Source organism: Oncorhynchus nerka, linkage group LG15 (genome assembly GCF_034236695.1).
Source record: "Oncorhynchus nerka isolate Pitt River linkage group LG15, Oner_Uvic_2.0, whole genome shotgun sequence".
Classification (NCBI taxonomy): domain Eukaryota; kingdom Metazoa; phylum Chordata; class Actinopteri; order Salmoniformes; family Salmonidae; genus Oncorhynchus; species Oncorhynchus nerka.
Window position 1 is genome coordinate 83368805 of NC_088410.1, and position 25946 is coordinate 83394750.

The window sequence follows — 25946 nt, forward strand, 5'->3', positions numbered from 1 at the left end:
ACTAACGGAAAGGTTGCAAGTTCAAATCCCCGAGCTGACAAGGTACAAATCTGTCGTTATTCCCCTGAGCAAGGCAGTTAACCCACTGTTCCTAGGCCATCATTGAAAATAAGAATTTGTTCTTAACTGACTTGCCTAGTTAAATAACAAAGTCACCTGGAATGAATTTCAATTAACAATTTCTTTCCTTCTTAACGCGTTTGAGCCAATCAGTTGTGTTGTGACAAGGTGGGGGTGGTATACAGAAGATAGTCCTATTTGGTAAAAGACCAAGTACATATTATGGCAAGAACACCTCAAAGAAGCAAAGAGAAACAATCGTCCATCATTACATGAAGGTCAGTCAATCCGGAAAACTTCAAGAAGGTTCTTCAAGTGCAGTCGAAAAAACCATCAAAGGCTATGATGAAACTGTCTTTCATGAGAACCGCTACAGAGGATAAGTTCATTAGAGTTAACTGCACCTCAGATTGCAGCCCAAATAAATGCTTCACAGAGTTCAAGTAACAGACACATCTCAACATCAACTGTTCAGAGGAGACTAAGGGAATCAGGCCTTCATGGTCAAATTGCTGCAAAGAAACCACTTCCAAAGGACACCAATAAGAAGAAGAGACTTGCTTGGGCCAACAAAGATGAGCAATGGACATTTTACTGGTGGAAATCTGTCCATTGGACCAACCTCTGTGTCTGTGAGACACAGAGTAAGTGAACAGATAATCTCTGTATGTGTGGTTCCCACCGTGAAGCATGGAGGAGGAGGTGTGATGGTGTGGGGATGCTTTGCTGGTGACACTCTCAGTGATTTATTTAGAATTCTTGGCACACTTAACCAGCATGGCTACCACAGCATTCTGCAGCGAAACGCCATCCCATCTGGTTTGCTGGGACTATAATTTGTTTTTCAACAGGACAATGACCCAACAAACCTCCAAGCTGTGTAAGGGCTGATTGACCAAGAAGGAGAGTGATGGAGTGCTGCATCAAATGACCTTGTCACGCCCTGACCATAGAGAGCCATTGTTTCTCTATGGTGTAGTAGGTCAGGGTGTGACTAGGGGGTATTCTAGTTTATTATTTCTATGTTGTGTTCTAGTTTATTTTTATGTTGGTGTTTTGTATGATTCCCAATTAGAGGTAGCTGGTAATTGTTGTCTCTAATTGGGGATCATATTTAAGTAGCTATTTTTTTCACCTGTGTTTGTGGGATATTATTTTGTGTTTGTGCATGTGCACCACGTAGTCACGTTTCATTGTTCGTTTATTGTTTTGTTTTTGCTTAAGTTTCACTTGATAATACAAATTTGGAACTCTACGTACGCTGCGCCTTAGTCCAGTTCTTACGACAACCGTGACAGACCTGGCCTCTACAATCACCTGACCTCAACCCAATTGAGATGGTTTGGGATAAGTTGGACCGCAGAGTGAAGGAAAAGCAGCCAACAAGTGCTCAGCATATGTGGGTACTCCTTCAGGACTGTTGGAAAAGCATTCCTCATGAAGCTGGTTGAAATAATGCCAAAAGTTTGCAAAGCTGTCATCAAGGCAAAGGGTGGCTACTTTGAAGAATTTCAAATATAAAATATATTTTGAAATATATACACTTTTTTGGTTACTACATGATTCCATGTTTGTTATTTTGATAGTTTTGATGTCTTCACTATTATTCTACAATGTAGAACATAGTAAAAAATAACTTTTGACTAGTTCTGTACGTACTTTGAACAATGCAATAATTATATGGCAGCAGTATCTCAAGAAGCTTGTTTCAAGTACTTCAAGAGTCCATATACGTTCAACATTTAACCAATCATGTCTACTTTTAATTTAGATGCCTAGCTTTCCTCTTTGGTGTCTAAATTGATAGCAAAACCTTTTAATGGATATGACTGACAAGTTCACTTGAAGCTAGCTAGAATCCTTAGTTGCTACATACATGTTTTTAAACTTATAAATTAACAATATATCTATTGATTCTTGAAGAATATAACGTATAAATGCCTCAGGAGCTTAGTTCAACTGTCGTACACCATCAGAACCCAAAATATAAGCTTGTTTTACTCCAATGTTTTTAAATAATGTCAATATAAAAACTGTATAGCCTCAAGACATGGTTAAAACTGTTTTATTATCATGGATGGTCAGTACTTGCATCCAAAGCTCTGTCTATGAATTTGAGAATTCTTACATTTTCCCAGGCCCATCCCTCAGCTTTTTTACCAAAACAGAGGGGGGGGGTGACCCACTTTGTTACTGTTTCAATTACGGATTCTAGCTTTAAGAAGAAAGTATCTTTACTGTGTCTGACTTGAATATATTTTTACTCTCATATCGTTCGAGCAGGGCTATTTCTTTTTTCCTCTCTCAAGCTGCCATTTAGTGTCTCACATGGTACATCCATATGAGTAATGTTCCCCATTATATCTCTAGGAGTGAAGTCTAGACATATGAGACAGTGCCAGCTCTCATGCAATCAATGCCAGAATAGATAATAATATAGCGGAAGTCCAAATGCCATCTGTTTGCTCAGCTCCCAGGTTAAAAGCCTTGAATGCTGTTCAAGGACGAACGCATGTTGTATAGAGCCTCTGGCATGACCTAGAGGGTTTTGTTCTGCCTCTTCAAGTGTGCTGTGGTTCAACAGATTAAAGCCTGTGAGACTGGACTGAGGTCGACAGACATGCTTGATTGGCTCTATGGTAGATTGTTTTGTGCGCTTAAGCTTCTGTATAATACACAGAAAATGGAACAGTGTTGTGGATTTGCCCCAAAAATTATTTGTATTCTCTCTTTACGTTCACTGAGTGAACACCTAGACAGGAACAAAGCTTCAACTCGAACAGACACAAACAGATTTTTGTCTCTGTGAACAAGAGTATTGTCCACCCTAATAATTTATTGGGCGTGTGCCAATAAAAATATTCTACAGGGTATAGTGGGTAATATTGGTCACATGGGGTCATGTCACCCTATAAAGAAACACATTTTTTCAGGAACTAATTTTCTGCATTGAGGCACAGCCCATAAAACAAGGTTATTTCTCCCATCGAGGGATAAATAGAGATTTAACTGTCTCTTCTGTTTATTATCTTCAGCAGCAGCATTTATATGTTACACACAGAACAGATTTAAGAGACTATCTCTGTAGGATTATTTTGTCCAGTGACTTGAGGCTCACAACTGTTTTGTAAATTATCAGGAGGACCAGTAGGTATCCACTGAAGCATTCAGCATATATCCAATGTAAGTAGTTGTACTAAAGATGTCAACATACAACATAAGAACCCTTAAAGGTGCTACACCTAGAATTTATCAGAATGTCTCTCCTATGTGGAAGCTAGGTGAATTGCAACAGGACTAGGCAGCATTCAAAACAAATCTACCCCTCCCCGCATCCCATTTCCACGTAACGCTTGAGCCTTTTACATTTGGTTGTGGTCCACCAGTTTCAAACGACTGTAAAAACTTTTTTTGTTTGTTATTGAAAATATATTTCACAGCCATTTAGATGGTACAATGATTCTCTACACTATTCAGTGCTTGTCTTCTCACATAAATTGAAATTGAACGAATAGTGTAGAATTTTAGCAACCAGGAAATGACAGAGTGATTTCTACATTGGCCCCATGACCTGATTTCACATATATAACACAGCCACAAGGTCAAAACAGCTTCCCCATTTTGACAACAGAAATCAATAGGCGAATAACACAGCCAATCACAACACTGGCAGGTAAGTAATACTGTAAAAAAAACTATCATTCCACTATTACTGCTGATATATTATGGACATTTTCTGAAATTACAATGAACAATTTCAAAAAATATCCTGTGCAGCACCTTTAAACTTGCCTGTTTCAAGATTTCTCATCTTCGTAGGAGTATTTCTCGTTAAATCTACCGAGCACCTTATGGTGGCCCGGCCATTTAACGACCAAAACAAGGTGACAGCAATGCCAGACAGACAACATTTGCTTAAATACTGAGTTGCTGGTGACATAGTCCTCATTAATATACATGCACCCCCCATGTACCCTAATCCCCCCTCACCCCTCACCCCCCACCCAACCCCAGCCGCCACCACTGTCCCCTAAACTCCAACGGTGGGAGTTTATTTTGTGGGCAATAGAAGTGAATGGTAAATCATGTATTGTGTCATTTTTGGAGTCACTTTAATTGTAAATAAGAAAATAATATGTTTCTAAACACTTCCACATTAATGTGAATGCAACCATGATTACAGATAATCCTGAATGAATCGGGAATAATGATGAGTGAGAAAGTTAGAGGTATAAAGACCTTACCCCTCAAAAAATACTAACCTCCCCTGTTATTGTAATGGTGAGAGGTTAGCATGTCTCAGGGGTATGATATCTTTGTCACTCACCATTACTCACGATTCATTCAGGACTATCCGTAATGATGGTAGCATCCACATTAATGTAGAAGTGTTTAGAAAAATATTATATTTTTATTTCCAATAAAAGTGAAAATGACACAATGCATTATTTACCATTCATTTCTATTGGGAACAAAATAATCTGAAACACAACCCAAACAAGCAGCAAATGCATCCAACAAGTTTGTAGAGTCACAAGCTTGATGTAATCATTGCGTGCTAGGAATATGGGACCAAATACTAAACTTTTGACTACTTTAACACATATAAGTGAATTTGTTCCAATCTTTTTGGTTGGGGGGCTATGAACAAAAGTGCTACAATATCTAAAGGGTTCACCCGATATGGGTGAAATACCCTCAAATCAAAGCTGGCAGTCTGCACATTAACCTCGTAGTCATTGTATCATTTCAAATCCAAAGTGCTAGAGTACAAAACCTAAACAAGAAGCTCACTGTATATACCACTGGGCACACACTGGTTGAAATAATGTTCTTTCTATGTAATTTCAATAAAATTTACATTGAACCAATGTGAAATAGATGTTGAATCTGTGCCCAGTGGGATGTGGTATTGTTAAAAGGAGAAGTAGTGTTGTAACAATACAGCCAAGCCCAACCCCACCCCAGTCTTTCCAGAAGGCTTTTATCAGCTGTGTCTGTCAAGCTATAACCTTACTGTTGAATGAATGTAGCACCATGACTTAATTATGACTGGACAGGAAATATTGTCCATTCCTAGTAATGACCCCATATCCATCGATAAAAAGGCCTGATAAACTAGGACTTCCTGAGCATGGCTGGATAAATGCAGCTTGACTAATGAGACCCTAGCTAATGAGGATGACAGCTCTGCTCTATCTCATGTGTTGCTCTGTGGTTCAGAGGCTGGAATGGGATGCTTTTATCCTTTCTTAGACATTTCAATGAGAGCTCGCTTGTTCTCACTTGGGTTTCACCCAACCCTGGATGTGATATCTCACAGCAAAATAGCTTGATATATCAGAGCAGCTGTAATGTGAGATGCCATTTTCATAATAGTTGCTTCTATTTTGCTTGCATACAGTCTTGTTCCATCGCTGCAACTCCCCTACGGACTCGGGAGAGGCGAAGGTCGATAGCCATGCGTCCTCCAAAACACGAAACTGCCAAGCCTTACTGCTCGCTTAACCACCCACACTAACATGTCAGAGGAAATGTTGTCCAGCTGGCGACCGCAATCAGCTTGCAGGCGCCCGGCCTGAGGAGTTACTAGAGTGCGATCGGACAAGGAAATCCCGGCCGGCCAACCCCTCCCCTAACCCGGACCAATTGTGCACCGCCTCATGGGTCTCGCAGTCACGGCCGGCTGTGACACAGCCCAGGATCAAACCCGGGTCTGTAGTGACGCCTGCGATGCAGTGCTTTGACCCACTGCACCACTCAGGAGGCTGTGTCAGGGTTTCTAACATAATTATCTAGTGTCAATCCTCTATGGCATACAGTCAGTAAGTATGCTATGTTACAGTATATAAGTCATAACAGGAGAGGCAGAGCCCTCACCCCAAATCAACAACAGTTCAGCTTAATTAACTACCCCTTGGGTACAGATAACGCTGTGCCTTCATAATGTGTCAGTCTAGATAGTTTAGCACATACCTGATGCTTCCATCGATTAGTACTGTACTTAATAATCCAATCTAAAGTATTTATTCTGGTGAAAAAGCACTTCCATTTGTGGAGTATAACTGGCTCTATTTCTTGGTTCAGAGAGTTCTCTATCTTTAGCAAGAAGACAGAAGTCTGGGGGTTAAATGTCTTGGCAAGGCAGTCATTACCAAGCTCAGAGTGAAAACAAACAAAGACATTGTTTACAGCTCAACAGGGAAATAAAAACATAGATGCACAAGCATATGGAAAACAACTCAAATCATCTGAAAAAGTCTAATCATATAATATTATAGTTAAATATGTTGGCAAACAGAAAATAAGAACTATGTTAGTTATGGTCATTGTTCTCAGTTCTCTCTGTCTTCTGTACTGAAGCTCTTTTCCATACCAACTTCTTTGCAATGCTCACTGGGAATATTATCTACTTCTCCTTAATTATTGGCTTTTTTCCATTGACTATTTTAAAAGGAGTAGATTTTCTTAAATCCCACTTACTATAATTAACACTTCTATGAGGATAATTGAAAAGTAAGAGATCAAATGTTGAATTAATTAGGTTAACCAGACTTATGCGTTTAATTCAATTTATACATCTACAGCAATGGATATAGGTATAGAGCTAGATAGACAGACAGACAGACAGACAGACAGACAGACAGACAGACAGACAGACAGCATTTTGAAATGTTTTAAGAACATTCTTACTCTATATGAATGAATAAGCCAATAATATAGTGCATGTACGTCTAGGTGGAAATAAATAAACAACAATTGAATTCAAATGTCATTATGGTAGGCTGCTGACAATGACCTCTGGCACAAAGGGGTTTATTTTGACAACTCACTTGAAAGTTTGTTGCCACCTAGTGGATTGTTTTATGTTCCCAAGAGGATGATGTTTTGTTATTAGCTTCGTAAACACACACACACACACACACACACACACACACACACACACACACACACACACACACACACACACACAGAGTGCGAGAGAGAGATGCGTCTAAGGAGTGGCACTAGAGCATTCAACTGGTAGTGGATGTTGATAGAATCAGTTAATTGATTAAGATGTAGATGTAAAGGTTTAAGGTTCTCCAACTGACCTCATGGACCCCCTGCTCCCATGGTACAGCCCTATATCCTTTAAACTGTCTCATTGACTGTCTCATTTATAAACATTGGCCAATTCTGCTTAATTTAGTGGAATGTCATTGTATTGAATGGAAAATGCAATATCCGAATGGTGAGATGTGATCTCATTAAGAAGAGATAAATACTTGATCAGCTAATGCATTCTGGGTGTAGTCTTCTCAGGGTTACAGGCTGATCCATTTAGAGTGAGTACACGAAACCTTGCCTCTAAAAGGATAAACCTCAGGTTATTACCTGTCTGCTTGCTAGTTTCAGACAATACAGAAAATATTGTATGGAAAAATATGTTTTAAAAAGCTCTCAGACACGGTTTAAATGAACAATTGTTATAATTTTGTTGGTAGTCTTTGGAAGCCAGAATACATTTTAAACATTTGAATAGACACTTGTTTTTCGTTTCATCTATTAGGGTTGCCTAGCTATCACATTCCTGTTAATAGGCCTATATCTAGTTAGACTACTGTTTTATAATGATGCCAGCGAACTTTAAAGTTATTGTACCAGATATTTTCTCAAGACAAGTCCTAAATATGTGGGAGGTGTCCCTCTCGTGCCAGCGCACGCCGCTGTAGGAGAAGGTAGAATTATTCATGCGTTGATGGCATGACGCTGCATTTCTAATCAATGGGAAACATAGTATTTTACGATACTTGCCGGGTAATGTTGAATTGGGCTGCTTTACAGCTCGCGTAGTTGTTTTGTATTAGAGCCCAACTGAAAGACCACTTAGACTACCCAGAAGGGTCTGTGCCGCTTGGATGCTTGGTGCGGTGACTGAGAGCCTCGCCGAGAGACAGCTCGTGTGCTTGCTCTGCTCCCGGTAGGGGAGGGAAACTGGTGCATCACTGTAAGTACGTATTTTAGTTATCAACAGTCGCGGGGAGCTCCGTAAAGCAAACTGCTAAACTGTGCACTATTTACCTATATTGCAAACAACGAAAGCGACATTCATAGAGTAGGTTACTATTAGAATGTATTCGGTCGGTGATACAATACATTTTGCACTCTAGTGATGGACCAATATTAATTGTGCATAGCCGCCCAACTCACTCACCAACAGCATTGCCACAATTCAATACAGTGATGTCTGTGTACAGAATTTTGTTAGGAGTATCACAACACGGATTATTTCAATGAAATACTAATTGCAAGGATAATTACACATACGGTAAGAGTATTTATTATTATTGTTATTATTAGCCTATCATTATTATTATTATTTAAAGGGCCTATTAGTATTTAGTAGGCTATTAGTAGGCTATTATTATTGTCATTATTCGATTATTAATAGCCTGTTATTGGTGTATTGTTGTAAACTACTCGAACAGACTCTATTGACAACGTAGTTTGTTTATTTATTTGCTTTAGCCTGTTTGAAATTGTATTTCATTCAAGTGGAATTGTTCAACCAGTGTCCGAAACTATAGCAGGCTAGTCCATTGTAGGTTTATAGCCCACACTGCAGGTAAAAAGGAACCTCTGTAACTTTTGCGTCAATACTCATAGCCTATAGCCTACTAGTGTTATCCCATATTTACATCATTTGAGTAGGCTTTATTTTACGTCAGTAAACAGGGTCCCCCGTGCAGTTCACGCGTGCATAACCCACTTGGAGTTACGGTATAGTGATCTGATTTGCCCGAGTGTTGATTTTGTTAGGGCGCTATTATGCTAGAAGTAGGCTACAAATTCAGTAGCTGTGTGCCACCACACTGATTAGTGCGTGCAGATGTTTGGTGCCTAATCCATTGCGTCGACTCCCTATCATAATCCATGCCGGATTTGTTGATTATGTAGTTGACGACCAACTGCGGTCATAGTGTCCTATGTCTAGCCAAACATAAATATTCCAGAAAATATTATATTCTACATTCTTTCTATTATGTACAGGCTATACAAGTACACGTTTTGCAAGAATGCATAGGTTTAGTCAGGAAATGTAAATACATATCAATATAGTTAATATCAATATCCTAAATAGCATCCTTCCTACATTAGTTATCTTCAGCCACCACCAGTGATGTGGTGCTATTTTCTATTATTATTCTGGAGCGAAACATTTTTTTTTATTATGTAGTCATCATTTTGTCATTCCAAGTTGGTACCTACAGGTAGTTTATTGAATAATATTGTTTTAAAATATGCATAAAATGCATCCTCCTAATGCAAGTCTGCCTATGGTTACACATACTGTAGCCTATATTGCCTCAAAGAAAATGATATGTTTATATTACCTTCAAACACCAAATTAGGCCATCTTCATTGTCAATTGTGAATGATAATTCATCACATTTTATGGGTGAAACGTCCAATCTGCATCTGCATGCCAACCATTTGATCTCAATCAGTTGTATGGGAATATGCATCTAGTTTTCATAATGATATAAGTAGCTACTGTTTCAGCTAATTTTAGAGCAGATGGTTTTAACAAGCTAACAAGCCTACCTGTATGTTGTTTCAATCAAAACACACATTTAGCCTAGTAGCGAACGCTGTTGAGTTAAGGTCGCATGAGATGCGACCATTCAGCAGAACTATCCTAAAATTTCATAAGAAATTAAGTGGTGTTTTTTGTCAAACAGTAACATTATGTTAGTATTATATTCGGTATGTTAGGCCTATGTAGAATACTAATGAATCAGTAAGTGATTTTGCAAGACATTGATTCATCTTTGATCTAAACTTTATTAAACAAGCACCATTCTGAGAAGTGGCGGAGATTCACTCTGGTGCGCTCCAGCAGCACTACGCCACTGGCCACCAGTCAAACTAATTTCCTAGTGATCAACACAGGACTAATCCTAACATCTGTCCATCAGCCTCATGGTACTCTGCTACTGTTGCCCAGTGCCCTTATCTGATCTGATCTAGATGGGGGCTAGCAGATGAGTCCGCATACTCTCACTGTAGCCAGAGGCATAACCAAACCTGCTCCTTTAATATGCATAGTAGACATTTGAGAATCTGTATGGTTTTAGTCTGCTCTTACATTAAATAATTATTACTGGATGACCAAATGTGTTGTTTGTATCATGCTAGTGGTAATAGTGTATCTGCCTTTTCCATGGCTGCCAGAGTCCTCTCCTCTATGAGTTAATGTGAGTTGCTGATAAGGTGTGCTCTGACTGTGGAATGTATGATAAGATAGGATATCTGATTTGTTGTGGGAGATGAAAAGCACCCTTGTTAATTTAGATGATTGATATAGATGACGCTGTGCTGCAAATTGCCACAGGGTTTGTCTGATAGCTATGAATGGATCCACTGTCCCCTCACGCTTCATATGGACATTATTGAGGACATTTCCTCAATCATGAATTCCACAATAACAAGAACTAGTTGGCCATACAGTCCCATGTTGTAAATCTTCACCACTTCCTCCTCCCTTGTGCATTTCTGATGAAAGTAATCACCTGCCTGACATGCACCATGCATTTCAATGGACTCAACAGGCACCCTGCAGAGACAAACCAGACTTGGAATGACTTAGCTATCTGGCATATAGGATTTTCTATAGACCCATGGTTGGTTGGTTTATACATGTGTGTTAATTTTTGCCACACATTCCAGTGCCAGTCTCTTAGACATGCGTCCGTGGTGGTTTCTTGATGGACTAGAGAGTGCCCTGGCAGATGCAGCTTTGCAGGAAATAGAAAAAAATGCCTTCAGGCCAACAGACTGTCAGAAGGGATGTAGTGCATAAGTGACATTAAAACGATTTTAGGATAGTTACAGTTAGCAACATTTCATTGGATAGTTCCTGCTGGTAGAAGTATTGAGAACATGTGTCATCTGGTGTATTTCTATTTCATGTACAGTATAAAAAAAGAAATTCTCTCTCTCCAGGAAAACGTGTTAAAGAAAAGTGGTCAATTGTCTGTTTTCCACAGTAGCCTTTCAAATTCATGTAAATTGTGTAACGCTGCTGTAAAAAAAATGGTGTTCCGAACAAGCGACTGAAGTGCATGTACATTAAGATGAGTTCCTATCAAACTATCTCAGTCCAAAAGAGAGGCATTGTGCCTGTTTCACGTGCAAGGAACTCTTCAGCATTTTCTTCTAATTTGATCTATTATTGGAACAGGATTCAGTTAAGCCAAATGTGTCTGTCCTTCTTAATCAGTAACCGTATAGTATTGGCAAAAATCCCCCCCCCCCCCCCCCCCACTCAATCAGATGTATAAATACGGTTTAGAGATACTGCATCAGTCACCATGTTGAAATAAAATAGATTTTTAGACTTTTTCCTAAATTCACGCTTGATAACGTGCTGAAATTGTAATTTTGTTCGTTATCATCACACCAGACATTATCATCACACCATGAAAGAAACCTTTCTCAATATTATGTAATTCCCTCACATCACCCTTCCCAGTAGAGAGCAGCGTCAGTTCCAGGTATAAGCGACATAAGCGGTCGCTAAGGACCACCATCCGCTAGGGGGCTCCCGACCCAACATACTTTTTTTGTGTTGGGGGGGTCAACTTACTATTCAGAGTAAGAGTAGTAGAATACAACAGGTGCAATTAAAATCAGTTACTGCCAGTCACTCAATTAGCCATGTCAGCTAACCATTTTTTGATTGTTAGTTAGTCTCGCCAGCTATCTAAACTTGTAGCAATCATGTTCGAATACCGACTGGCATGCAGGGCACGTGCTCAGGGACCCCTATTGATTTTGATGGTCATTCTAACTCTGATATCACATTAACATGGCATAAGTCATTACAAAATGTGTAGAATTGCAGGAAATTTGATTTAAAATGGCTAAATAATTCTCTCCACCCCATGGCAAAATGGGTAGAATTGCAGGAAATTTGATTTAAAATGGCTAAATAATTCTCTCCACCCCATGGCAAAATGGGTAGAATTGCAGGAAAATAGCTATAAATCTGCAATTGATTAGGGTGGTAAAGGAATGGGAGGAGGTCTGCAGAGATGGAGAAGGGAAGACGTCAATAGATGCAGAATTTCATCTGGTGGGAGAAAATAGAAAGAGTTAAAGGCTGAGGAGAGAGGGAAGAGGCAGAATCAAGAGACAGGAGGTGCAGCGGCTAGTTCTTCCTGTCACTTGTCCTCAATAGGCAGCCAGTCTCGAAAGGGTTTTTTGCTCAAGCTGTTCGTCGTCTTGTCGCCAAGCCTCCTTCTTGGAACATAGCATAAACCCTGGAGATCAAAGGCAGAGTAAAGGGAAGAGGGGAGGAGGCAGGGGTGGCGGGATGAAAAAGCAAACACAAGGGTTACTTAATTTTCACTAACATGTGCCTGGTTTTAGCTGAAAGCCCTCTCAACACATCAAGGTACAAGCAAAGATATATATATTTTTTTATAAACCCTCTCACCCCCTACTCTATTTTTTCAGTGTTTGACCTTATGGGGCTTGGATAGGTGTATTTGTGTTTATTAGGGATCTCCCCCCCTCAAATAGAGTACCACAGTAGGAGTCATAATACCCATAAATCCTAGCAGTCAAACAAGGAAATGGTTCCAATTGGTGTTCCACCATATATTTTTCCAATGGGGGATTTTAGGAACACTTAAAATAAGGGCGGTGTTTCACGTAGGCTTACCCTGGCCTGACGTTTTGATAACCGTGTACATTTACATTTACATTTAAGTCATTTAGCAGACGCTCTTATCCAGAGCGACTTACAAATTGGTGCATATCTCTCTTGGACAAGTAGACTTTTATCAATATATTCGCCAGAATTTACCCCCCAAAAAATAAAAAAATAAATAAACTACAGTTGAGGAACAATGGGAAAATAATTTTGCTTTGAAAGTTGATAGACTTGTAAACCAACTTTTGAGAAAATGGCCCTTGAATGTTTTGGTACACCTACTTCAGAGCTCTTCTTTGTCTACACCCCTCCAGCATCGTTCACACCCTCTTAAGCCTTATCCACATACTTCTCTTTAAGGATTCACATGTGAGGTCATGTGCTAAACAGAGTGAGTAGTGTAGTATACAACCAAAGATTTTAAGACTAAAAGTGTAAAAGTAGTAGCCTACAGTGAGGAAAAACTCCAGCTAAAAATACACTTAACCTCTCTAGGGTATGTGGGACGCTAGCGTCCCATCTGGCCAACATCCAGTGAGATTGCAGAGCACCAAATTCAAATACAGAAATGCCCATTATAAAAATTCAGAAAACAAAACATATTTTACATAGGTTTAAAGATTAACTTCTCGTTAATCCAAACACGGTGTCAGATTTATAAAATGCTTTTCGGTGAAACTATACCTAGCCCAGAATATAGCCCAGTTGACAAATTATTACAAACAATAACCAGCCAAGCAGAAGCGTTACAAAACTCAGAAATAGAGATAAAATGAATCCCTTACCTTTGATGATCTTCATATGGTGGCACTCAGAAGACATTAATTTACTCAATAAATGTTCCCTTTGTTCGATAAAGTCTCTTTATATCCAAAAACCTCAGTTTTGTTTGCGCGTTTTCTTCAGTAATCCACAGACTCAAATGCAGTCAGAACAGGCAGACAAAAAAAATCCAAATTGTATCCGTAAAGTTCATAGAAACGTGTCAAACGATGTTTATATTCAATCCTAAGGTTGTTTTTAGCCTAAATGATCTATAATATTTCAACCGGACAATAACGTTGTCAATATAAAAGGTGAACAAGAAATGCACTCTCTCAGGATTGCGCATGAAAAAGCTCTGTGACACGTCAGGGTCCACACATTCAGACTGGTCTTACTCCCTCATTTATAAGAATACATGCCTGAAACCATTTCTAAAGACTGTTGACATCTAATGGAAGGCATAGGAACTGCAAATTGAGTCCTAAGTCAATGGATACTGTAATGGCATTGAATAGAAAACTACAAAACAAAAAATAAGTTTTTCTCAGGTTTTCGCCTGCCAAATCAGTTCTGTTACACTCACAGACACTATTTTAACAGTTTTGGAAACTTTAGAGTGTTTTCTATCAAAATCCACCAATTCTATGCATTTCATATCTTCTGGGCCCGAGTAGCAGGCGGTTTAATTTGGGCATGCTTTTCATCCAAAATTCCGAATGCTGCCCCCTACCCTAGAGAGGTTAACAAGAAATTTGTGGAGTGTTTGATACCGAGTTTTAATGACTCCAACCTAAGTGTATGTAAAATTCAGACTTCAACTGTAGATAGCAAAATAGTTGGGAAGCGATTCCATGCCACATGGTTTATGAATTGACACTCAATTTTCCGTTCCTCCTGAAAGCCCAAACAGTCAAATGCATTCTCTGCGTTGCTACAGATGCTACAGATGGTGGTTCGATACCTGTGCCGGCCGCGACTGGGAGACCCATGAGTCAACGCACAATTGGCCCAGTGTCGTCCGTGTACACCAGTCGAGCAATTCATTTCAACATTAATCTTGATCTTTCATTTGACTTTACAAACAACAAGAGGGCTTAATTGGAGTCTATTTCTTCTGAGCCTAGACCTATATAAAATAACTTAACTGGCTGAGGTAGGCTATGAGGTTTAACAGCCTAATAGAAGTAGGATTTTTCTTATTAGGCCTACTTACAATTGCAACTGGTCAAAAATGTAGCATCCTACATAAAGCAATTATTTAAAGAACATACTGTCAGCTTGAGATGTAAATATCCCTGGATAACCTATCACAATAATATTAGAATTGACTAAATACAGTCATATAGACCACTAAGTTACTTATTTAATGAGAAAAGTTGCATTTCCCCTCGGACACGATCTTGTGGATGTCGGGTTTGATGGATAGATGTGATTTTGATGTGCAGGCAGTCCTCGATTGCCTTATGTGAAAGCATATCTCTCTGTACATTCTTCTCAGAAACTTTGATTTTCGTTATCCACTTTTCTTCTTGATTCTTTTTGAGAGTGACATTTTATCTTGCTATCAAGCAAATTATTCTGAACAAATGTTGACTTCAAAAAAAGTAGTGTAGTCTACAGTAGGCTACGTACCGTAGACCTGTTTTCCCCCACCAATCAACGCACAAAGAAATAGACAAAAATAATAATTGAATAGAGACATAGTGATTTTATTTAAGTAATCAGATCAAAATGATTATTTTGTTGTCACTGAAGCATATGTGTTAAACATATTGTAGTATAGGCCAATTAATTGTGCTAATATTAAATACTTATGTTCTGGCCCGCCAACTATTGGCTCAGAAACAATTTGGCCCGAGGCCAAACCTAGTTGACTAACCCTGATATATAATATGTCTTACAGAGCTTTTTCACTTTAGGTTATTTGAAAACGAAATAATCTCCAAAATATTGTTATTTTTAAACAAAGCGAGTATTATTATTTTATTAATTAATTTAGACCCTTAGATATTCTCACAAATCAGATTTGACCTAACGAAAAATTCCCCTTAGAAGTTAATTTACAATCCTCCAAATGTAATTATTGGCGGAGAGTCACGTCACAAATATCTTTTGACCGCTAGATTTTATGGGTATTATGACACCTCCACTGTGAGGCTCTATATTCGATAATGTGATGACTCCACCCTGTTGTGTAATGGCCACTTCTGCCATATTACTTATGCAAATCTAGAATGTCCACATATTTAAACACTCACCAGAAACCAATGTCCAATTCCAAACGAACCCTGGCCTAAAGTTCTAATTGGAATTTGGCATTACAAAGATTAATGGCTAGGAGAATGGGCCAGTAGTAAGGAACTGGCAATTACAGTCAATTTACATTTTTACTTGCAATAAATATATTTACTATGCAAATGTACACATTTACAGACATTTTGAACACGTTTCAAATATTTACCAGCAAGCAGGCTCATTGAACTCACAGAAACAAATATACAAATGCAAAAAAAAAACTAAATATAATACATTTCAAATCAAATCAAATTGTATTTGTCATATGCGGCGAATACAACCGGTGTAGACCTTACCGTGAAATGCTTACTTACAAGCACTTACAAGAAGGTGTTTCTAATGTTTGGTATATTCAGTGTGAATTTGCACTGCTGTCTTTCTCTCTCTATTTCTCTCTCCCTCTCTCACTTTCTTCCTCTCTTTCTTCCTCTCACTCGCTCTGTCTCTCTCTCTCAAAGACACCTAGTTAAGTGCAGTTGGAGTTACCATAATTGCTTACCCCGATCCATTTGGTTGATCAGGGTTAACTTATAGCTAAATACTTCAATATGACATAGACATACATTATAACTGAATGCAACATGTAAAATGGTTGTACAATAAATCTTTCCAGTGATCTAACTACTTCTTGCGTCGAGCAATCCCGTATCCGGGAGCGTAATCATAGCCTCAAGCTCATTACCATAACGCAACGTTAACTATTCATGAAAATCGCAAATGAAATGAAAGAAATATATTCACTCACAAGCTTAGCCTTTTGTTAACAACACTGTCATCTCAGATTTTCAAAATATGCTTTTCAACCATAGCTACACAAGCATTTGTGTAAGAGTATTGATAGCTAGCATAGCATTAAGCCTAGCATTCAGCAGGCAACATTTTCACAAAAACAAGATAAGCATTCAAATAAAATCATTTACCTTTGAAGAACTTTGGATGTTTTCAATGAGGAGATTCTCAGTTAGATAGCAAATGTTCATTTTTTCCAAAAAGATTATTTGTGTGGGAGAAATCGCTCCGTTTACGTCACAATGCTGCAGACACCTTGGGGAAACGACAGAAAGTGTAAGCTCATACCTGGCGCATTCACAGCCATATAAGGAGACATTGGAACACAGCGCCTTCAGAATCTGGGGCACTTCCTGTTTGAAATGTCATCTTGGTTTCGCCTGTGGCATCAGTTCTGTGGCACTCACAGATAATATCTTTGAAGTTTTGGAAACGTCAGAGTGTTTTCTTTCCAAAGCTGCCGTGACAAAATATCTTGTTTAAAACAAGGAACGTTTTTTTTTCCAAAAATTAAAAGAGCGCCCCCTATATCGAAGAAGTTAACGTTACCCTGAATTGTAGCTGTATCTGCCCCCCTTGAATAGAACAGTATTTCCTTCATGGTACTTCGCCTGGTTGGAAAGATAAAAGAAAATCCCCTCGAGGGATGCCATTGAAGTCCAAGCTACTGTACATGCAAACAGAAAACTACAATAAGAGTTAGCTAGCTAATGTTAGCTAAATAAAACTGTCTGGCTAGCTGACTAGGCAGGCTGAGGTAAATAACTAGCTGGCATTGTCAATTTCAAATCAATCTAAAACCGCTTCCATATTTTCAAATATAAAACACATACTGCATATGGAAAATAAATAGTTTTCTCTTCTCTGTCTTTTCGGTCTTCTGAAGCAGTAGGTAGTCAGCAGGTAGTGTCTGTCAAAAACACCGTCCTTGGAGAGCGACTCTGGGGTAATATATTTGCACGGCCCAATGGAGCGTTTATGAGGTGAAATAGAACTAGAACTGCCCGCGTCCTCTGTCCTTTTATGTAAAATAGAGACAATCAAGCAGCTTAGGTTCATTACATAGGTGGGTCAGAATTTTGAAAGTTCTAGCAACAGCCCTAATAACTGAAGCTAGAGCTCATCGAATCCCATTGTGACGCAGGGTGGGGACACTTTTTGGCAGGTGGACACTATTTGGCATGACAGGCACCCAAAGTCCCTGGTAGAGAGGCACAGTGAAGTGCGTTACTGTTCTGTGGCAGTAACGCACTTCACTATGGCCTCCCGAGTGGCGCTGTGCTGTAAGGCACTAGTTAAATAAAATCAGTGTGAAGTCTCTGCATGGTGGGAAGCTTTAATTTGCCTCCATATACCTTGTTTCTTAGTAAGTATAGTATGTGAATGAAAGCAGGCCCATTACTGTGGCAGGAGATTATATAATTTTGCATACATTCAATCAGGTACAGAAATACCATCACTTGTTGTCTTTAGAGTTTAGAAAATGCCATAGTCCAGCAGGCCACTCATCTCTGCACAGTCCCTACTGACAAATACGGATGGTTTGGCAGCACTATCAGGCAGGCCTCACTAGTTGTTGACTACGGAGTTGTATTCAAAGTCTGAGATTTTTTCTATGGAGCGTCATTATGACAAAACTGTGCAGTCCAAGGGTCTTGCCTCTGAGGTTTTCACCACACTGATACTTTTAAGAACACTAGGGCAAAGAGCAGCAAATAAAGACAAATGCTTTGTGTCAGTTCTTTAGCACTGCTGGAATAGTCCCTGCTTTATTGCTGTTCTCTGTTGGTTTTTAAAGTAAACAGTGCTGTGTGATTCTTCATAACGTCATTATGGATGAGGAGGTTGCTGCAGGCCCCTGATACTACTTTGCCAGTGCACAGACAGCGGTTGACACCCCCTCCTGTGTGATATCAAGGTGTTTTCTAGTACTCTGCTCACTGAGGAGCCACATTGTTTGTTCATTCCATATCAGTCACATGTATAGCCATGAAATGCTTTGAAAGGCTGTTCATGGCTCACATCAACACCATCATCCCAGACACTCTGGACCCACTCCAATTCACGTACCACCCCAACAGATCCACTCCACACTGCCAGCATCCACCTGGACAAAAGGAATACATTGTCATCGGGAAAGTATTCAGACCCCTTGACTTTTTCCACATTTTGTTACATTACAGCCTTATTCTGTATTGTGGGGTGGCAGGTAGCCCAGTGGTTAGAGCGTTAACTGAAACGCTAACTAGTAACAGTAACTGAAAGGTTGCTCGATCAAATCTCCGAGCTGACATGGTAAAAAAATCTGTGAGTTAGGCAGTTTACCCACGGTTCCTAGGCTGCCATTGTAAATGAGAATTTGTTCTTAACTGACTTGCCTAGTTAAATAAAGGTCAAATAAATGGAAATCACGATGGTTCCAGAACTCTGTGACGCTCTGAGGCTAGTTTTTTTTCTCTGACATGCACTGTCAACTGTGGGACCTTATATAGACAGGTGTGTACTGTTCCAAATCATGTCCAATCAATTGAATTCACCACAGATGGACTCCAATCAAGTTGTAGAAACATCTCAAGGATGGTTAATGGAGACAGGATTCAGCTGAGCTGAATTTCGAGAGTCTTATAGCAAAAGGTCAGAATACTTATGTAACTAATATTTATACTTATTTCCGTTTTGGATTTGTTTATACATTTACAAAAATGTCTAAAAACCTGTTTTCGCTTTGTCGTTATGGGGTAATGTGTGTAGATTGATGAGGAAACAAATTAATTTAATACATTTTTGAATAAGGCTGCAATGTAACTAAATGAGTAAGAAGTCAAGGGGTCTGAATACTTTCCGAATGCACTGTAAATAGATAACTAAATGGCTAACAAAATGGCTACACAGACTTTCTGAGTTTTCCCTTGTATTTAATTTAATTTCTGCACTTTCTATGCACACTCACAGGGCCCTCCACACTACGCACACTGATACTCCAACACACCCACACAAACACAGACTTCATCATTTGCTCACACACACATTAAATGCACATACATTTATACTGACTCTACACAGACGCACACAAAATTATCATATACGCTGCTGCTACTCTGTTTATCATATATCCTGATGCCTAGTCGCCCTACTCCTAGACTGTACATATCTACCTTTCTCACTCCAGTCTCCCTGCACATTGTAAATATAGTACTGGAACCCACTGACCCTATACATAGTATGATTAATTACTTTCTCATGTTCTTCTTTAATCTTATTTTAATTTCTTATGTGTTTTTGTTCCACCTTGTATTATATTGATATTGATTACTACATTGTAGGGTTTAGAGCTCGCAAGAAAGGAATTTCACTGTACTTGTACACGTGACTTTAAACTTGAAACCATAACTTGTTGTTGTGTCTACAGTGCCAGCACATTGTGACTTTCTGTTGAGTCATCTAGTGATACCATTTCATCCAACTTTTCTTTAATCTCAGCTATGTGAAAAGAAAATAACAAAGCACTCTGGGGCGTGAGTTTTTTTTATTGAGTGTGTTTGTATTGTAATAAATGGTGGGGGAAAGAAGGCTCACACACCTTACAGCCTCACTCTATGGGGTGCCATATTGCTCTAAAAAACACTTGCAAAAATCTAAGAATTCCCCCCTGTGGTATAGCAAAAACAAAGTGTTGAAAGATTTTTTTTTAAATAATTCCCTCGTCATGTCTTCAATTGAAGTGGATTCTGAGGAAGAAACACAAACCTGACCTCTTGCTTTGATTGCTTGGAAAGCAGTTGTTAGCAGCCCTCACATAAAGCATAGTTAATAATGCAATAGTCCCAATGCTCAGATATTTCTACAAGCTGGTTGTTGGGTGGTGTTGCTCTTATTAAGCCTGCAATTAAAGCTTTTCCCAGGGAGGGACCGTGTCGCACCATGTTTGAGTAAGGAAACGATGCAGACACAACACAGTTTGTACCGTACACCAAGGATTGTTGTGCTTCTAAGCCAAAAACCCACATTTAACTAAGGTAATATGTTTTCAAACATAGCTAAAGCACAGATTTGTTGCAAAATGAGTGTAATAGAGCTAGGGTGTTAACTAAATGAATGATGCAGCAGGAGATGGAACTGCCTTGATGTAGAAGCTGTCATGGTGTAACTACTGTACAGGAGTGAAACGTATTAACAATCTCACTTTATCTACTTACAAATGTATACATATTGGATATTTAGATAACCTTAATAACTATGTAATTACATTACACCTTTACACACTATACTACCAACTTGAAAGCCTGCTAAAGCCACACTTCAATTCAGACAATACTTTTATGGAAAGATCTGGACAGAATTCTTCTTTTCTATTCCCTAAAGGCAGGAAGTAAAAGGTGGCAGACATGATTTACCATCTTTGTTTTATTGAAATCCAATCTACTGTCTGTGAGACCACAACACCTCCAGCTATGGACTGATTTCTTATAGCTGATCAAATGCCTCTCAGCGAATAAAAAGCCTTTTAACACTAATTGCTTTTTTTTTTAGGTTTTTGACCTTTTATGAAGGAAAAAATAGGAGAGTGCAGACAGATGCATTAGGAGATGGGGATGATTTGTCACGTTTGAAATAGATTCACATACACGTATCATTTATTCAATTTCTAAGTACAAGTAGTGCTAGCTGTGGGCTGCAGACGGGCCATTGTAGTGTCACTATCTGGGATACAGTATTCGAGTAAAACCGAAGAGCTATTGCAGTTCATTATGCTAGAAAAATGCTTTTTTTTCTATTCTTACTTATTCAAGAATAGTGACAGTTCGACAAGCTCAATGCTTAAGCTGAAGTACAAGGACCCTCTGTCCTGGTCTACACTTTTCAACAGATGTATTCATAGCTTCTTTAGAAATTGTTATCTGTATGCTTGAAGCCGATGCTCACCGTTTCTCAGCTAAGATGCTAGCTTCACCCCTGCGTTACATGATTTTAGAAATGCCTTTATACGAAAGTGCTGCTCCAAAAAAACACCCACTGCAGGGTTATGTGCTGCTGTCACCTAGTTCATGTTTTTACAACACGTGCAATATAACATGATGCTGTACAAACAACCAATTTGTGTAAAAGAAGGTCAGAGGTTTAGAGCTGACAGGGATGGTCAGACAGGGATGTCCTCTTTCTCTGGAAAGAAACCCCCCGTTGAAACGCTTTGGTCCCTCAGTCCCACACACTGCTGTCTAAAAACACTATTAATAAACCATTGGACCTCACATTATACTGGAGAACGGACCTGAGGGGTTAGCTGTGCCAAATATCTCTCTCTGTTAAAATCCTTCTTAAACAAAGCATAGAGTAGCAATACTTGTGCCAAGGTGATTGATATCGGTATTCAGATGTTTAAGTGTTCTAATAAAATCTAATTTTATTTGTCTAGCTAGACCTTACCGTGAAAAGCTTACTTACAAGCTGTTAGAAGTAAGTCAGAAAATACTTGCAAAAAATAATAATAACCAGTCTACAGTATATAAAGGGTAGAGGTCGACCGATTAATCGGAATTGCCGAGTTTTCATAACAATCGATTATGGCCGATTACATTGCACTCCACGAGGAGACTATGTGGCAGGCTGACTACCTGTTACGCGAGTGCAGCAAGGAGCCAAGGTAAGTTGCTAGCTAACATTAAACTTCTCTTTTAAAAAACAATCATTCTTAACATAATCACTAGTTAACTACACATGGTTGATGATATTACCAGTTTATCTAGCTTGTCCTGTGTTGCATATAATCAATGCGGTGCCTGTTAATTTATCATCGAATCACAGCTTACTTCGCCAAACGGGTGATGATTTAACAAGCGCATTCGCGAAAAAAAACACTGTCGTTGCACCAATGTGTACTTAACCATAAACATCAATGCCTTTCTTTAAAATCAGTACACGAGTATATATTTTTAAACCTGCATATTTAGTTAATATTGCCTGTTAACATGAATTTATTTTAACTGGGGAAATTGTGTCACTTCTCTTGCGTTCTGTGTGTTACGTTCCCCAGTTTATGTGTTGTAGTTTGTGTATTTGCATGTGTTTATTTCAGGAAATGGCTTCCTGAAATCCCTCAAGCAGCTGATTGGTTGACTCCATGGCTAATTGGAGAGCTGACCCCGCCCCCTCGTCAAGACGCAGCTGTCTCCAATTACCCATTCCTTCAGAAGCTATATAAAAGCCAGTGTTCTGTTCAGGAGGACGGAGTTTTTCTGGGTGGTCATTGGAGTTTTTCTGGGTGGTCATTGCAGAGATTTTGCTAGAGAGATTTTGATAGAGGTTGATTTTGCTGGGAGTTCATTGCTGAGAGTTGGTATGTTTTGTGAGTTTGTTGCTCAGATAGAGCTTATTTGATGTCCTTTGTTTCTTAGTTTGTTTGTGAAATTGTTTAATATTCTGTTTCATTTGTTCCCAGGGGGGAAGGGGAAGGCACCTAGGGAGTGCTTAGGCAAGAGGCCCGCGGGCATACATATACCCGTAGTATATTCATTGTCTAGGCACAATAGGTAAGACCTGGGCGAACCACCCCCTGTATTTTGGTTAGGGCACCAGGTGGTGCTAAATTAGGTAAGTAGTGGGTAGGCAGGTAAGATAGGAGAGGGGGGAGGGTGTTTGAGATTTACTTTCTTTGCTTTGGTTCCGTCCAGCCCCTTTTCCCCATATTACCGTGTAAAGGAATAAAGTCCTTGTAAACGGTACCACATTCTGCCTGTTGTCATTCTTACTTGCACCTACAGTCCATACCTTTTTCACTTCACGGAGAGTTTAGTTGTAGCAGGGTGTTGCGTTCCCTCTTCATAGAGGCGTGCGTAACACTGTGCAAGCAGAGTCAGGGTATATGCAGCAGTTTGGGTCACCTGGCTTGTTGCAAACTGTGTGAAAACCATTTTTTCCTAACAAAGACCGTAATTAATTTGCCAGAATTGTACATAATTATGACATAAAATTGAAGGTTGTGCAAGGTAACAGCAATATTTAGACTTAGGGATGCCACCCGTTAGATAAAATACGGAACAGTTCCGTATTTCACTGTAAGAATAAACGTTTTGTTTTCAAAATGATTGTTTCCAGATTTGACCATATTAATGACCTACGGCTTGTATTTCTGTGTGTTATTATAATTAAGTCTATGATTTGATATTTGATAGAGCAGTCTGACTGAGCTGTGGTAGGCAGCAGCAGGCTCATAAGCATTCATTCAAACAGCACTTTCCTGCATTTGCCAGCAGCTCTTCGCTGTGCTTCAGGCATTGCACTGTTCAAGACTTGAAGCCTATCAACTCCCGAGATTAGGCTGGCAATACTATAGTGCCTATAAGAATATCCAATAGTCAAAGGTATATGAAATACAAATGGTATAGAGAGAAATAGTTCTGTAATCCCTATAATAACTACAACCTAAAACTTCTTACCTGGGAATATTGAAGACTCATGTTAAAAGGAACCACCAGCTTCCATATGTTCTCATGTTCTGAGCAAGGAACTTAAACGTTAGCTTTTTTTATATGGCACATATTGCACTTTTACTTTCTTCTCCAACACTTTGTTTTTGCATGATTTAAACCAAATTGAACATGTTTCATCATTTATTTGAGACTAGATTAAGTTTATTGATGTATTATATTAAGTTAAAATAAAAGTGTTCATTCAGTATTGTTGTAATTGTCATTATTACAAATATATATATATTCAATTCAATTCAATTCAAGGGCTTTATTGGCATGGGAAACATGTGTTAACATTGCCAAAGCAAGTGAGGTAGACAACATACAAAGTGAATATATAAAGTGAAAAACAACAAAAATTAACAGTAAACATTACACATACAGAAGTTTCAAAACTGTAAAGACATTACAAATGTCATATTATATATATATATACAATGTACAAATAGTTAAAGGACACAAGATAAAATGAATAAGCATAAATATGGGTTGTATTTACAATGGTGTTTGTTCTTCACTGGTTGCCCTTTTCTCGTGGCAACAGGTCACAAATATTGCTGCTGTGATGGCACTGTGGAATTTCACCCAAAAGATATGGGAGTTTTTCAAAATTGGATTTGTTTTCGAATTCTTTGTGGATCTGTGTAATCTGGGGGAAATATGTCTCTCTAATATGGTCATACATTGGGCAGGAGGTTAGGAAGTGCAGCTCAGTTTCCACCTCATTTTGTGGGCAGTGAGCACATAGCCTGTCTTCTCTTGAGAGCCATGTCTGCCTATGGCGGCCTTTCTCAATAGCAAGGCTATGCTCACTGAGTCTGTACATAGTCAAAATATCGTCCGATTAATCGGTATCTGCATTTTTTGGTCCTCCAATAATCGGTATCGGCGTTGAAAAATCATGTTCGGTCAACCTCTAATACAGGGGGTACCGGTACCAAGTCAATGTGCAGGGGTACAGGTTAGTCGAAGTAATTGAGGTAAAATGTACATGTAGGTACAGGTAAAGTTACTATGTATAGATAATAAACAGCAACAGCATTAAAAAGGGGGTTAATGCAAATAGTCAGGGAAGCCATTTGATTAGCTCTTTAGCAGTCTTATAGTTTGGGGGTAGAAACTGTTAAGGATCCTTTTGGACCTAGATTTGGCGCTCCGGTACCGCTTGGCATGTGGTAACAGAGAGAACAGTCTATGACTTGGGTGGCTGGAGTCTTTGACAATTTTTAGAGCCTTTATCTGACACCGCCTGGTATAGAGGTCCTGTATGGCAGAAAGCTTGACCCCAGTGATGTACTGGGCCATATGCACTACCCTCTGTTGCGCCAGGGGTTGAATGCAGAGCAGTTGCCATACTAAGCATTATGCACCATGCTCTCGATGGTGCAAATGTAGAAATGATCTGAGGACACATGCTAAATCTTTTCAGTCTCCTGAGGGGGCATAGGCATTGTTGTGTCTTCTTCACGACTGTCTTGGTGTGTTTGGACCCTGATAGTTTGTTAGAGATGTGGACACCTAGGAACTTGAAGCTCTTGACCTGCTCCACTACAGCCCTGTTGATGTGAATGGAGGCGTGCTTGGCCATCCTTTCCCAGTAGTCCACAATTATCTCCATAGTCTTGGTCACGTTGAAGGAGAGGTTGTTGGCCTGGCACCACACTGCCAGTTCTCTGACGTCCTCCATATAGAGCTCCTGGATGGCAGGGCTCGGCCCCAGTGATGTACTGGGCTGTCCACACCACCCTCTGTAGCACCAGGCCATACCAAGCAGTGATACAGCCAGTTAAGCTGCTCTCAGTGGTACAGCTGTAGACCCTTTTAGGATTTGAGGGTCCATGCCAACCCTTTTCAACCTAAAGAGGGGG

General features: G+C 39.3%; 1 protein-coding gene across 3 annotated transcripts in view; it reads left to right on the forward strand.

The window, feature by feature from the left end:
- Positions 1-7790: 7790 nt before the first annotated feature.
- LOC115143414 (contactin-4-like) overlaps positions 7791-25946 on the forward strand; it is a 232890-nt gene continuing 214734 nt past the window's right edge. For 2 of the 3 annotated variants that reach the window (XM_029683822.2, XM_029683823.2), the window contains exon 1: positions 7791-8050. The gene's annotated coding sequence lies outside the window, so the exon portion shown is untranslated. Of the gene's footprint in view, positions 8051-8086; positions 8372-25946 lie in introns of those variants that run through there. The other variant, XM_065001948.1, reaches the window with a different exon arrangement.